Consider the following 14,621-nt stretch of genomic DNA (forward strand, 5'->3'; position numbering starts at 1 on the left):
AATACATTGGTCAAACTCACAGAAATTACCAACCCAGTTTAATGAAAATGTTTCCGATTTCAAATACAGTAAACGAATATCAAAGTTTGCAACCCATCTGATAGAACAAGGTCATGAATTAACCAATATAAATAATACACTACAGGGCATTCATCCTATGGGTGACAATCCACATATACATATTGCTGAAGAATTTTATATTTCACAAGCATTAAATAATGGTTTATCCCTTCTGAATGAGCAATTCCCAAACATACATAGTCTGCTTTATAATTTAAATTCTCCTTACACACGTGACTTCCGATACTCCAATATGCTTTTCCCCCCCCCCCCCCACCCTTCAATTTGATGTTACTTAGTCCTTTTGTAAGCGTAACGTTCGTCAACATTTGTGGCTGAACTTTATACAACAACGGATATATTTTCTTTTGCTCCGTCTAGGTAAGTAATTTCTTTATTTAATTGGTTGCCCCCCTTCTTTTCGTGTTTCGTGAATTAACATCATTTGGTTACAAATCATAAATAATTTTCATTATTAATCCTTTCAATATAGTAAATAAGAATTTGTACATACTTTCAGATTACAAGACCACGCATGTCTCAAGTGTTACTCCAGTCTTACCACACATGAAGCTGCATATTCACCTCTCTTCACTACTCTGCCAATTCGCATCAGCATATCGATCTGACATTTGTAAATGCAGCCTTCATGTTAATCTTGTTATGCAGTCACATTGAATGGTGCTTATGCTATTTATATAGCTTAATCTTATACTCATAAAAGTGGACTGATCATTTACTTTTTAACAATTCTATTCTTGTACATACAGTTTTTACTGTTTTATGGTACTATTATGAATTTTACTCATTTACTTGTGACTCAATATGTGATATCATAATTCATTATGCATCCGAATCTATTTTATAAAACCCATGGTTTCACCGATTGTTTATAATACTTTGTTCATAAGATTTTGTAGGTTAATTGGGGATCTAATGACGGTTCCTTGAACCGAAAACATTCATCAAAATGTTAAAATAAAACATTTATGTTATTGTAATATTAATAAAACTTTTGGAATTTCTCACAGCTTATCGGACCCAACATGGTCTTTAAATATACTTTCCAACAAAATACCACATAATCTTTAAAAATTCTAGAACATTCGTAATTACTAACTATATTCAAGAAAACAAAGGAAATGCATGGGTTTAGCTTGCAGTAAGTCTGTTGCCATTCACAGATTAATTTCAGTGCACTTTAGTGGCAGCAAAAGAAAAGAAATTTCTTGGGACGAAGTGTTAAAACAAGAAGAACCAAGAAAAACGTACACCCCTTTCCTGTTGCATGGCCATAAAAATATGATTAATTTATAATATGCCTACAGCTCCAAACATTTCTAAGCATGTTGTGCCTATCGGAAAACAAAGGAATTAAATGGAAAATTCGACCACATGTGCTTAATTATCGCCGCATTGAGTGGAACCAAGGGACGGAGCATGAGATTCAGACATTTTTAGCACATAAAGAGAGAGATCGCCAAACAAAATGAAAGATTTAATGGTTGGTAACATTAAGGAGTGCACATAATTCACTACTACTGTAACAGCTCAACTTTGAACAAGTGGGGAGGGAAATATAAGAACAGGCTGAGGGCGATCTATCTGAAAAATGGCTTTAGCATACAATTTATAACTACTTACGCATAAAACGACTACAAAGCCCATAAAATATATATCTCAAACATGAACAGCAGCAACTCTTCGTTGTTTCCTCCTCCTCCTCATCTTCTGCTGATGTGGGAGCTGCGGGATAACACACAAGGCCTCGAATGGTCCTGGGTAGCCTGCAAGCAAAATTAACTGCATTCACAGGCTTTCATTGAATGGCATATTAATAGGGTGAGGAGTCATATGCAACTGCATATTTTACTGTCCATTTGCAAGTGATGTAAAATCATTTTAAACAGCTGTAATGCAGAATGTTCAAAATCAATTCTACATATTTTTGCATATTTCAGGTGTTCCTGTACATAAGAGACTGCTGAGCATGTAATGTAGCACATTTTCAGGTATAAAGCCCCAAATTAAGATATTTTGTAAAACAATAATATTCTGAAATGTTTGTCAGCATATAATATTTTTCTCTTAAATTGTACCCAATGGCGATAAATTCCTTGCATATGCAGTGTGGGTGTGGAAAAACCAAAACCACCACACTATGCTTTTGCTACAAGAAGCATTCCCAAACACCTCTACTTCATCATCATCTATACAAGTTGTAGGCCATTACAATCTCATAATAAAGAGGAATTTTCTCCCCAGCTCTTTTTGGGACGTACCAGAGATCTCTTCCAATGGGACTGATAGTGAAGCATAGCTTTTGGGATTCTAGGGGATCTCATACATTGCAAATGGCTCATCCATTTGTTCTCATATTTCTATATGAAATGGAGTATTGATTCCAGACCAAGAGGACTTAAATATAATAGAGGGGTTCAATCGCCGCTAACTCTTTTAACCGACACTACGAACGCTACCATCATTTCTTACCAACATTCCGGCACTGAATTCAGATGCCAAGAAATGGACAATGAGCATGCGTGCTTTTGGTTTAAGTTGTCAGTCCTGTTAAGGTAGGAAGGTGAAAGAAAGAACCGAAGGAGAAGGAAGACATCTTGATTTGTCTTGTATCTGTTGTGTACTGTGAAAGATGCCATCGTATGTGAAGTGTGAATATTTGAATTATAGAAATAAGAAGGACAGCCACTCAAATAAGTGTTTCTTCAAAATATCGCGAGATAGTGAATGGTGAGTTTTCATTTACAATAATAGTAATTTTATCACTTAAACAAATTTGATGTACTGTAGATTTTTCTAGTCACGTGCATCATTATAAATTATATAAGATACCAGATACTATTCGTGTGTGTGTGTGTATATGTATATATATATATATATATATATATATATATATATATATATATATATATATATATATATATATATCTATATATAATAATAAATTTAGCTTCCCTTATGGAAAGGTTGCCAGATTTGATAAAGCGTATTACATACAATTTGGAAACACACCTAAAAGGTAAAATGATATACATTTGAAACGGTTAGGAAATCGAATATGCAAAATGTCAGAAAAATTTACACCTAAGTAGCGTTTGTGATCATTTACAGTTAAGAAAGGGGGGGAAATATCATCAGATAGGTTAGAATGATTTGAATGCCATATACCACGAGAAAAATAATAGTACGGATTGATTGGCATTGATATCTAAACCAATTAACAGCCATCGGTTAAGATAACTTGAAATTTCCATTATCACTCCCATACAAATGATGTCTCAATATCTGAACCGATCCTTTGAGGGCACTAATGGCTATTTCCTTCACAATGCTGTGTGTTAGGCCCAAGTTTTTACATGTGTTGGCAAAGAAGGAGGATATGGTACCTCGTGCTCCCACCATCAGACCTATCACATCAATGTGGGACAGGCTATATTTATCTTTATTGAACGGGATTGTTGGTTCATAGATCCGTTTCTTTTCACTGTCCACCTCATGCAGTTGATTTGCATGTGTCTCAAATCTGATGGTGGGATCAAGAATATATGCCGAGTTGTTCTTAATGGCAATGATATCAATTCGCCGAACACTTCCTTGTGTGGCTAGTCCCTGCACCTCTTGATGGACTGTAAACCCTACTTCCTTCAGTGCCTCGGCCAGCATAGAACAGACAGCATGGTGACGGATGTTGCGAAGGGCCTCACTATAGGGGCAGAAGCCAAGGATATGGGGAAGAGTTTCAATCTCGCTGAGACAGCGCCTACAGCGGGTACCATTCCGACTTCTACCCGGTACAGCTCGGACCGGAGCGACATAGCCTATCATTTTAAGGGCGTCTATCCATTCTGAGAGCGTTAGACCTTTGTGATTTCTTATCCAGCTGTTTGCTGGGGGGAACTCTTTGTTAAGAATCACTCCTTTACCCTTTTGTTACAATGTACACCAATTTTCAAATTCTTTGTCTCTTAAAGCGTCTCTAACTTTTCGAGAGTCCACAAAATTTTCACGATTATTTAAAAAAGAATTAGCAGGAGTTAATTTAAGGCTCTTTAAACATGTTTTACTCTCCTCAATAAGGTCCCTAGTGGAAGTAATGTAAGGATCATTAGTTTTGTGTAATACCCTTAAGCCGTTAATGTGTTGTAGCATGGATTCCCAGCATACCTTAAAAAGACCAAGACCTTTATATTTACGATGTGTATATATCATAGAATCGGGTGTGTCAGCTGGTAGTTGCAAAATTTCTTTCAGAGTGCTTTTAATAATTTTATCAGCATTATCTAAAAAAGTATTGGGTATTGTTTTCAAGGGTATTGTCTGAAATGTGTAGATTAATGATGGGCAAATTGAGGAATTTAATATACAAAACTTTTGATCAGGATGTAATAAAGGAGACGAAATTAGCAAATCTAATCTAGTTTTCAGGTCGTTTAAAACGGTTTGGGAATCGAATATACAAACATCAGAAAAATTAACATCTAAGTAGCGTACATGCTCATTTGCAGTTAAGCATGTGATAGTAGTGTCATCAGAAATGTTTAGTTGATTTGGATGCAATTTACCGCGAGAAATATTAATAGCTACAGATTTATTTACATTTATATCTAAACCGTTTGAGAATAAGGTGCTTAGGAAAATATTTGGGGCTAAGCAGGATGAAGTTACAGGAGAATGGAGAAAGTTACACAACACAGAACTGCACGCATTGTATTCTTCACCTGACATAATTAGGAACATTAAATCCAGACGTTTGAGATGGGCAGGGCATGTAGCACGTATGGGCGAATCCAGAAATGCATATAGAGTGTTAGTTGGGAGATCAGAGGGAAAAAGACCTTTAGGGAGGCCGACACGTAGATGGGAGGATAATATTAAAATGGATTTGAGGGAGGTGGGGTATGATGATAGAGACTGGATTAATCTTGCACAGGATAGGGACCGCTGGCGGGCTTATGTGAGGGCGGCAATGAACCTTCGGGTTCCTTAAAAGCCATTTGTAAGTAAGTTATATCTAAACCAATAGCTTTGAAACAATCAATAGCATCCTTGTGAGTTCTAAAGCAGAGTTTTTGTTTTTAGCTATGATAACAGTATCATCTGCAAAACCAAGTACAGTAATAGGTTTTAAACCTGAAACAAGATTGAAACCTTATTTGGCAGCGATCGAGTCTTCTGACATTTCATTAAGGATGTGATCAGTACATAGATTGTATAATGCGGGTGAAAGGGGCAATCCTTGCATAACTCCTTTTCGCAAACCAATGGGATTAGTTTTTTTATGATTGTTTTCTACTCTAGTGGAATTATTTAGTTGAAGTTTCAAAATTAACGTTTTCAACAAGCTTGGAATAACCAAGCTATCTAATGTGTTTGATAGGTACAAGTGCCCGATATTATCGAATGCCTTACTAACGTCAAGGAAAACGAGAGTTGCATTACATTTTTTAGATTTTGCGGACATTGAAGTGGACCTGAGAAGGGATGTATTAACTATTGTTCCTGGAGAATGTGTAAATCCCCTCTGATGAGGATTGAATTTTATGTATTCCCGAAGGCATTTATCGAGGACGCATTCAATTACTCTACGTAACACGGAACAAATAGTAATTGGTCTCCAGTTTTTAAAGTCATTTTCGTCACCAGAGTTATAAAGGAGAACACTTCTTGCGGTCTGGAAGCATGGAGGTACGTGCCCAATATGGAGCATTCTTGTAGCTATGGAGGAGATGATTTCTGCAGCAGTATCATCCTTCAGAACTCTCATCAGGACGTGGTCTGGGCCAGGAGCGGTGTCCACCGCGATTCGAGATATTGAAAGCGCAACTTCTGACTTGGTGATATATTTCTGGAATGTTTCATCTAATTCGAGTATTTCTGCTTCGGTGTAATGGGATGGATATTCTGATCGAATATTGTTATTTGGTTGAGAAAAATTTGAACTGTAAAGTTGTTGCATCTCGCTGACATCTAATTTGCACGTTGGTTTATTTTGACTCAGTACTGTTCTTATTGCTTTCCGCCGTTGATTGAAGTAATCAAATTGTGTTTTCTCATAAAGAAATCTGTTTTTTCTTTTCTGTCGGTCTCGTTTTGTGGCTCTTTCTGGGTTAGTGGATCTGCTGTAAGTCCTCTGGTTATTTAAATTTTTCTTTAGTTTTCTTGCTTCGTAATATTTCCTGGTTGGATGTTTGGGTCCAGGTAGATAATCAATTGCTTCGGATAAGAAAATCAGGAATTGCTGTGTCACATCATCAAACACATTGTCGGATAACTGTGCACTAAATTTATCATTCCAAGTAGAAAGATTTTGTTTGTAGAAGGATAAAGGACTTGTATTAGCAGTAGAGTGGTTTTCAGAATTATTAGTTAAATTATTGGAATTGTTCTTCCACACGGTGGTTGAACATCGGGGTTGTTTACGAATGAGACGTTCTCGATGAATATCTGGGTGGGATTTACTAATATGTATGTTGAATTTAAGAAACATTTTTCACAATAATCACACTGAATTTGATTAGAACTCTGCGTTGTGTTACAAGTATCTAAAGAAATATTATTTATGTCGGTTGACTCTTCTCCTGTTGCAGCCTCCATGTAGTAAGAAATATAAAAGATTTGCTTATACTTGACCAAGTAAGGGTCTATAAATTAATAATAATATATGGTATTTGTAAAGTCTCATATATCGCAATAGTCTCACCTACAGTATATTCCAAAACTTATATCAGACACAGCACAGAACTATAAAACTTTCATATCACGATATGCAAAACCAATAAAACCTGGACGTTGTTGATAAAATGTCTATAGCAACACACAACATTGCAGGAAACAAGGCGAAAAAGTCGCTATTTTCCAAAAGTCATTCAATAAATTATTATGCGAATACCACTTTGTTTAAAAAACAATAATTACTATGTATATCTTACATAAAATAAGTCGAAACACCTTAAATGACACTAATAAGTTCACATAAATAACGTCAAACTGTTCTGTTTCTCCGATCTCATTCCATGGCCATTCCATAATACATATATGTATTATATTTAATTTCTGTATTATGTATTCATCTAAATTAACAATACCACGTGGTGGATATATTTCAAGAGAACGATCTATTGCAGTTATTCTTTGTACTGAAACTCCGGTACCCTACTGCACACGACACCGATGTTTGATTTATCTGGTTTGCTACAATTTTAGAAGTTATTTTCAGTGATTTAAGTAACTTTATTCTGTCATGTGTGATGAGGCAAAGTACCGAATGATAATCACAGGAACGCTTGTTTGTATCTCTTTATAAAATCACTCAGATAAAGCAGAAAATCGAAGGGATCAGATGCACTGAGACATGGTAGTTTATACTTAAACCGTTTTACTACAAATTTCCAACATATAAAAAGGCTAACCAAAAAAGTATTACAAATGGAGGAATTATTTATATTTTATCTTTAAGGTCACTGGAGCAATTTCTTTTCATTTTCTAGCATATCCCAGTGATTTTACAAGGTACCACGAAATAGTGTTCCTGTGCTCATCATTTATATTTATATTATATTATATTGTATTATAGATACATTATATTATTTATATTTATCCTATTATTTTTATTTCCCTTTTTTATTTCAGATACAAGGGATGGCTAGAAGCAATGGGCAGAGAAGACCTAAAGGTGAATCTGCCCAAGAAATTGCATAACAGCTTTCGGTGTGTGCGGACCATTTTGAAGATAAGTACTTCACAAGTACCCTCTGCACACATTTGAATAGAGAAGCCATACCTTGCAAAGTTCAGGCTATCTCCATCGGTCAAGGTAACCATATACTTCTTAGGTATCATCAGCTTACTTCTAAAACCAAGTCAAAATTTATTATTTTTTAAAATGCGTCTCCTGATAACACCTCGTTAGTATGAAAATGCTTCTACTTTTTGTATACAACAAATGCATAACAATTGTTAGCTGGGTATAAAAATAAAAAGTTCTTATGTGCAATTTTCTGAAATGCAGTTACAAGATTTTTTAAAATAAGCCGATGATATGCAATTTCAATGCTTCAGAACTACACACATACAGTATATTCTGTCAAAATTGAAGATTATGTAATTGTTATTTATAGGAAAAGATAAGTAGCCTGTATTGGGCTTAGTAGACCCCATAACTGCACCCTCTATTCGTGGTGTTATAGGCCTGCTTACTCTTACTGTTAGTTTATAATTATATATTTTCTGTTGTTTCGTTTTATACAGATTCTGCGGGACCTAACACCAAAGAGGAGAAAGATTCGCATCTTTGAGTACAATTGCATCGTTCGAGAGGAAGAGTTCTCAAGACTACGCAGAAAGAACCGAAGATACACACTGCCCTTGCATGTATAAAGAGTAAGGTTCCTGGGCCATTATATCAACCAGTAAGAAATTGTATCTCTTCAGATGCACGGTGTGTACAGAGGAATTGGTGGTCACTAGAAATGAAAACAAAGGCTCTTAACATTTATTTACAGAGCCCAAGTTCCTATAGGATGATTAGGAAGTTATTAAATTTCCCTTCAAAGCCTCCATTGCTTAGAGTATTGCAAAAGTAATAATAATAATAATAATAATAATAATAATAATAATAATAATAATAATAATAATAATTTATGTATTTATTTAATCTGGCAGAGCTAAGGCCAGTAGGCCTTCTCTTCCGCCCAGCCAGACTCTAATTCTAATTGAATACAATTGCTTACATAGTTATTACATTAATATCTAGACCATAAAACAACATGAAAGTAAATAATTAAAGTTGGATAAGTAATGTTAGTGTGACAATAATAAACATTGGTAAGAAATAGTTATAATAATAATAATAATAATAATAATAATAATAATAATAGTAATAGTAATAATAATAATAATAATAATAATAATAATAATAATGATGAGATAATTTAGATATTTAATTGTGATATATATATATATATATATATATAACCATTAAACATTGAGAAACCTGAAACAGCTATTATTGTTAAAAGATTTGTTAGAAAAATATTTTGTTAGCGTATTCTTAAATTGGTTTAATGTCTGACAGTCCCTGACATTACTCGGTAGGGAATTCCAAAGCTGAGGAACAGCCACAGTGAAAGAAGACGAATATGAGGATGTTCGGTGGGAGGAAATGGATAACATTAAGGAGTGTTGTGATCATGTGTCTAAGTTATGATGGGTGGATAAATTCTGAAAACGAGGCGCAAGATAGACAGGAGTGGAGAAATGCAATATGTGAAAGACAAGGGAAAGACAGTGGATTTTCCTATGATCTTCTAGACGGAGCCAGGACAACATTTCGAGGGATGGTGTTATGTGATCAGCCTGGCGAATATTGCAGACGAAACGGACGCACATATTATGAACATGTTGTAGTCTCTGCGCCGAAGTAACGCTTAGGTCAGTAAACAGAATATCACAGTAATCGAAGTGGGGCATCACGAGTGTTTGCATTAATATTTTTTTCATGGAAAAGGGTAGAAAATTCTTCAATCGCCTAAACGAGTGTATTAATGAGAATACTTTTTTGCAGGTTTCTGAAACTTGAATGTTCCAATTTAAACTTTTATCCACATAAACACCTGGATTCTTTACTGATTCACTGAACGGAATTTCGGTGCCGTATATTTTAATCGGGGACAAATTTGGTATGGTAATAGTGCTTAACAAACGTGAATGGCCCACCCTGATTGACTATGATTTTTCTGGATTTAGTTTAAGTCGTAATTTCCGTGTCCATGTCCAGATTGAGTCCAGATCGTCATTAATTTTAGTTACCACTGATGATGGTTTTAGTGATAAACTATTTGACATACTAAGGAATGCCTGTAGTAAGATAACTGAGACTGACAAACTGTGTTGCCTTATGTGGGATGAAATATCTTTAAAAGCAAACTTGTGCTACAATAGTAATGAAGACATCGTAGATGGCTTTGAGAGGTATTCTGGCAATTATTCATCAGATAGAATTGCCAACCAAGGTCTTGTGTTTATGGTTAGAGATATTTGAAGTAATTACAAACAAGTTCTGTGCTATTTCTTAGCACATTCAAGCACCCCTAGCAATACATGAGTTGAACTCATTGTCAAAGCAATAGAGAAGCTGAGAAGCATTGGTTTAAAAGTAGTAGCTACTGTTTGTGATCAGGGCTCTAACAATCAAAAGGCGTATCATTTATTGGAAGTTACTACAGATCAGCCCTCCTTTACAATAAATGACAGGAAAATTGTACCATTTTTTGACAGTCCACACTTGATTAAAAGTACACGAAACATGTTCAAAAAGTATTCTGCTAAGTTTTACGATAATTACACTGCAAAATGGGAGCACATTGTGCAGTTATATAACTCAGATAAAGATAATGAGTTTCGTGCGACTAAACTAACTGATAAAGATGATTATGTGTCTGGTTTCAGAGTTACGAGGGTGCACACAGCAGCAAGAGTTTTAAGTCATTTGTTTGCTGCAGCCATTCTCACGATGTCATCTTTTGGGATGCTTGAAGGAGGAGTACACACTGGAAAATTCGTAGGTTATGTGGATAAAGCTTTTGATTCATTAAATGGCAGAGTGATGACGGACATTATGAAGCCATTATGTGGTGCAGTGAAGGAAGGTACCAGCCGCCATGGAGTCTGGGAGGAAATGGCGAGTTTTTTTCAGTCTGTCCAATTTATAAATACTGAAGGAAAGACAATACATGCACCATCCACATATGGTTGGGTACAACATTTTTATGCTGCAAAATTGTTGTGGGAGGTTGCTAAGAAAGAGGGCATGCACTCACTTTTGATGGGGAGGATAAACCAAAATTGTTTGGAAAACACATTTTGTATAATCAGAAGGAAAGGTGGTAATAGAGACAACCCTTCGTGTAACGACTTTTGTTATGCTTTCCGAGCAGTTGCTGCCCAGAATATGCTAATATGTAGTGACAAGGGAAATTGTGAAATTGACTATGATGTTGTCCTAGCATCTATAGGGTCAACAGGTACTAGTTGTGAGATGGTGGTTAACCCACCAAACTCTGAGGTGAATCAGTTCATTGCACGCAGTTGTAATTTCTCTGACCTGAGTAATGATCTTGTTAACAGCAATGCTATGTTTTATGTTGCTGGTTATCTTGCCAAAAAGCTCTGTTCTGCAAAACAGTGCTGTAATTACTGTTGCACAACTGTTCTTGACTCTGAAAAAGTCCTCCCAGCTGGTATAACATTTCCTATTTTTAAGGAATATGAAAAAGTTACGAATGTTCTCCAATATCCTTCAGCAAATTTACTTAAATGTGTTGAAGATATGACACATAAGTTTGATAATAACTTCAAAAACCTGATTTCTATGTCTGATGTAGTACAGAGATTTACTAGCCTCATTCAGGATGAAGTTTGTTTTGATTTCCTTGCACCTAATTGTAATTCTGATTGTAAAAGATATTTGGTTTCGTTGTTCACAAGAGTGCTGATTCATGCAAGATTACGGCGAATGAATGAAAATCTGTCAAGTGATGATTACAGAAAGGAAGGAAAGAAAATGAAAAAAGTCCTGCATCAATAAAATGGAGTTTTATGTAATATAATTTCAGATTATATTACATTTATGCTATTTAATGTTAGCAATTTATTGGTGCAAGATGAATTTTGTTTTTTTGTTTTTTTTTTTTTTTGATATTATCAGAAGACATATTTTCATTCAGTTTTCTGAGTCTTGCATTGATTTAACATTATAGTGAGAAAAAAAATAATTTTTGCATTCGAAGTTACAGTGTGAAAGAAAATCAAAATTAACACTATCATGAATAAAGCTCATTAAATTGCTTTATTATATCATTGTCTGACAGCAGATTTTCTAAGCTGTTATGAAACATTTTGGTCATCAGTGTTACACATTCTAATAAATGCGTTGAGGGCAACTGAGGATCTTCATTTACTTTTTCATATTCTTTGAACATGAATGTTATGCCCTCTTGTAAGTATTTTTCATTGTCTGAAAGAGCTGCACGACAATAAACACACTGTTTAGCATCACATGCTTTCTTACCAATATAATCAGGAATATATTATAATGCATTTGCATTCACGATCTCATTATCAACATCGGAGAAATTAAAAGATTCCCTCACCAGCTATTAACCTCTTTCACAATTTCATTTGTTACTAGAACATAACATTATTTTAAGCAGCAATGCCCGATTACTGTACTGAATATCATTGCAGGAAGAGTTATCTGGCTTGTTCTACCATCCTTATTTCTAATTATGCAAAAGTAAATCTCTAAATAATCTTGATTAATACTCCAAATTTAGAGCGAGTGCATATCAGTGTAAATTTTTAACAACTTCCCATAGTAATTTTGCTCCATTTAAGTCATAAATTCAACGAGATGTGGATGGCACATGCACAGTTTGTCACTATTTATAAAATTGACACTACTAAAAATTCAACATTTCATTCCAGGTGAATACATGCATAGACTTTTCTTCCATAGCCGCACATACTGTCTTCCTATTCTCGAAAACTGTACTTCCATTCAGTGAATCAAATGTCTTGTCCATGTTGCCTACAAATTCTGCTCTATGTGTTGCATCTCCTGCATGTACTGCCAGTCTTGGCTAGCAGGAAATGTCTGCAGCTACTGCATGGCTTAATGTCCGTGTTTCCATTTTCCTATATTGGTCTTGAACTATTGCATTATACTTTTTCGACATATTTCGTGTACATTTTAAGAGATGGTTTGTGTAAAAAAATTAAACAATTCTTATCTGACCATTTGCTGAATAGAATGGTTGATCTGGCTTTACCCCAAGCAAGATGTAAGCTTTTTGATTATTAAGCCTATGCTCATATACAGTTGCTACTACCTTAAGGCCAATGTTCTGTAATGCCTGAATTGCATTGAAAATAAGATCTACTAGCTATGTATCAGGAGTACCGGAATTTGTTAAAAACTAATTCTGTACCTGCTTGTAATTATGACAAAGACCACTTGCCGTAAACACACACAAGCACCTGATTTGCAGTTTTACCTGATAATGAGTGTTTTCCAAACCTATCAACAGTATCCTCATTATTATTGCTACAAGTTAAACTGATATTTAGTGGCATTTCATTGCACATGTGACAGCGCGGCTCACCTGGCAGTCATTTTGTCACAAGCATATTTTAGCTCATATAATATTTTCTCACAAAATCAGCATCATTTGTATATTTAGCAAACTTATGTAGAAGTATGGCTTTAGAAGGAAATTTCAATGACTTTCTGAAAATTCTGTTGCACTTGGACTTTGTAAGTAAATATTAAGGGTTTTACATTTCAATTCTGATGAGCAGTGACATCCCTGAGCAAATTGTGAACAAGAGCTGTACAATTTCTTTATTGGTTCATGTAATTGCTTAGGCACAACTTGCCTCATTGTGCACAGGGCTTGTTCTGTCTTCAGTTCTTCTCGTACCTTGTTTTCCCTTTCCATACTCTAGCGGTACAGTTGGATGCGAAGACTTCGAATTTTCCTCCTTTTTGGTGTTACTGTCTTTCCGGAAGAGAACGGGAGTGAATGTTGTTCAACTATTTCTGTCTGCATTCTAAGTGGAGAAACTTCTGGGGCAATGTCAAGCTTCTTCATCTAGGTGTTCCTCTTAGCACTGATGGTGTATCAGAATAAAAATTTCATTACGAAGATTTGAAGAGCTGTGTGCCTTTTGGACTTTACATGTGCTTGTGAAACTGGATGCAGAAAGTGATCCTGGTAATACGCTATTGTGTAATACACATTGTGGCCAGGGTTGTATATAAAACACAGGAGCTATCTTCTCGACACACTAAACAAAGCTTGTGAAAGGTACTGCATATATCATATTTAACATTTCATATAATTTAAACACAATGACAGTTACACTAGCCTTCTATGTTATCACAAGGCAAAACACACACACATTGTAACCGCTTATTTGCAACATCAATATTTATTTGTATAAGACTTTAAGAATACAGCATTGCAGACTTCGATTTCTACTGAGGATGATAACACAATAACTCTAATAATATATCTAGAAATTGAAGAAAATTAAATAAACTGCCTTTACATTTTTTATGAAATAATCTCCGATTTCCAATAGACAAGTATACATATGATTTTTTTATACAACACTTCCCTGTGATGTTGTTAATTGTAATTATTATTGCACTAATAGGATCATGAAATCTTTCTGTATTGCAATAAGACTGTAGAAGTTAATTGTAACAAAATATAATATTGTATGTTTATGAAAAAAATATTGTTACCTAAATAAATTTAATGCATTCTAACCACGACAGATTTGGTAGGTCATGTCTAATTCATTTCATATTTCACAATCCTTTTCCTTCCTTCACTTCCTGGCATATCACGATCTGAAAATGCTGATGGTGTTGGCTCGAGATCTTCATTCCAACGACAAAAAATCAAAATATTAATAGGGATGGTTATATTTCAAACATTGATATAAATATTAATATAATGGAGAGGTGCAGAGTA

The 14,621-nt window shown here is 35.0% G+C and overlaps 1 long non-coding RNA gene across 1 annotated transcript in view; it reads right to left on the bottom strand.

Moving 5' to 3' along the window:
• Window positions 1–355: 355 nt before the first annotated feature.
• Window positions 356–14,621, bottom strand: part of LOC138711815 (uncharacterized) — a 40,348-nt gene continuing 26,082 nt past the window's right edge. The window contains exon 3 of the long non-coding RNA XR_011335473.1: window positions 356–1,847. This is a non-coding gene — a long non-coding RNA (uncharacterized lncRNA). The remainder of the gene's footprint in view (window positions 1,848–14,621) is intronic.

The sequence above is a fragment of the Periplaneta americana genome, chromosome 13 (assembly GCF_040183065.1).
Source record: "Periplaneta americana isolate PAMFEO1 chromosome 13, P.americana_PAMFEO1_priV1, whole genome shotgun sequence".
NCBI classification, from domain to species: Eukaryota; Metazoa; Arthropoda; class Insecta; order Blattodea; family Blattidae; genus Periplaneta; species Periplaneta americana.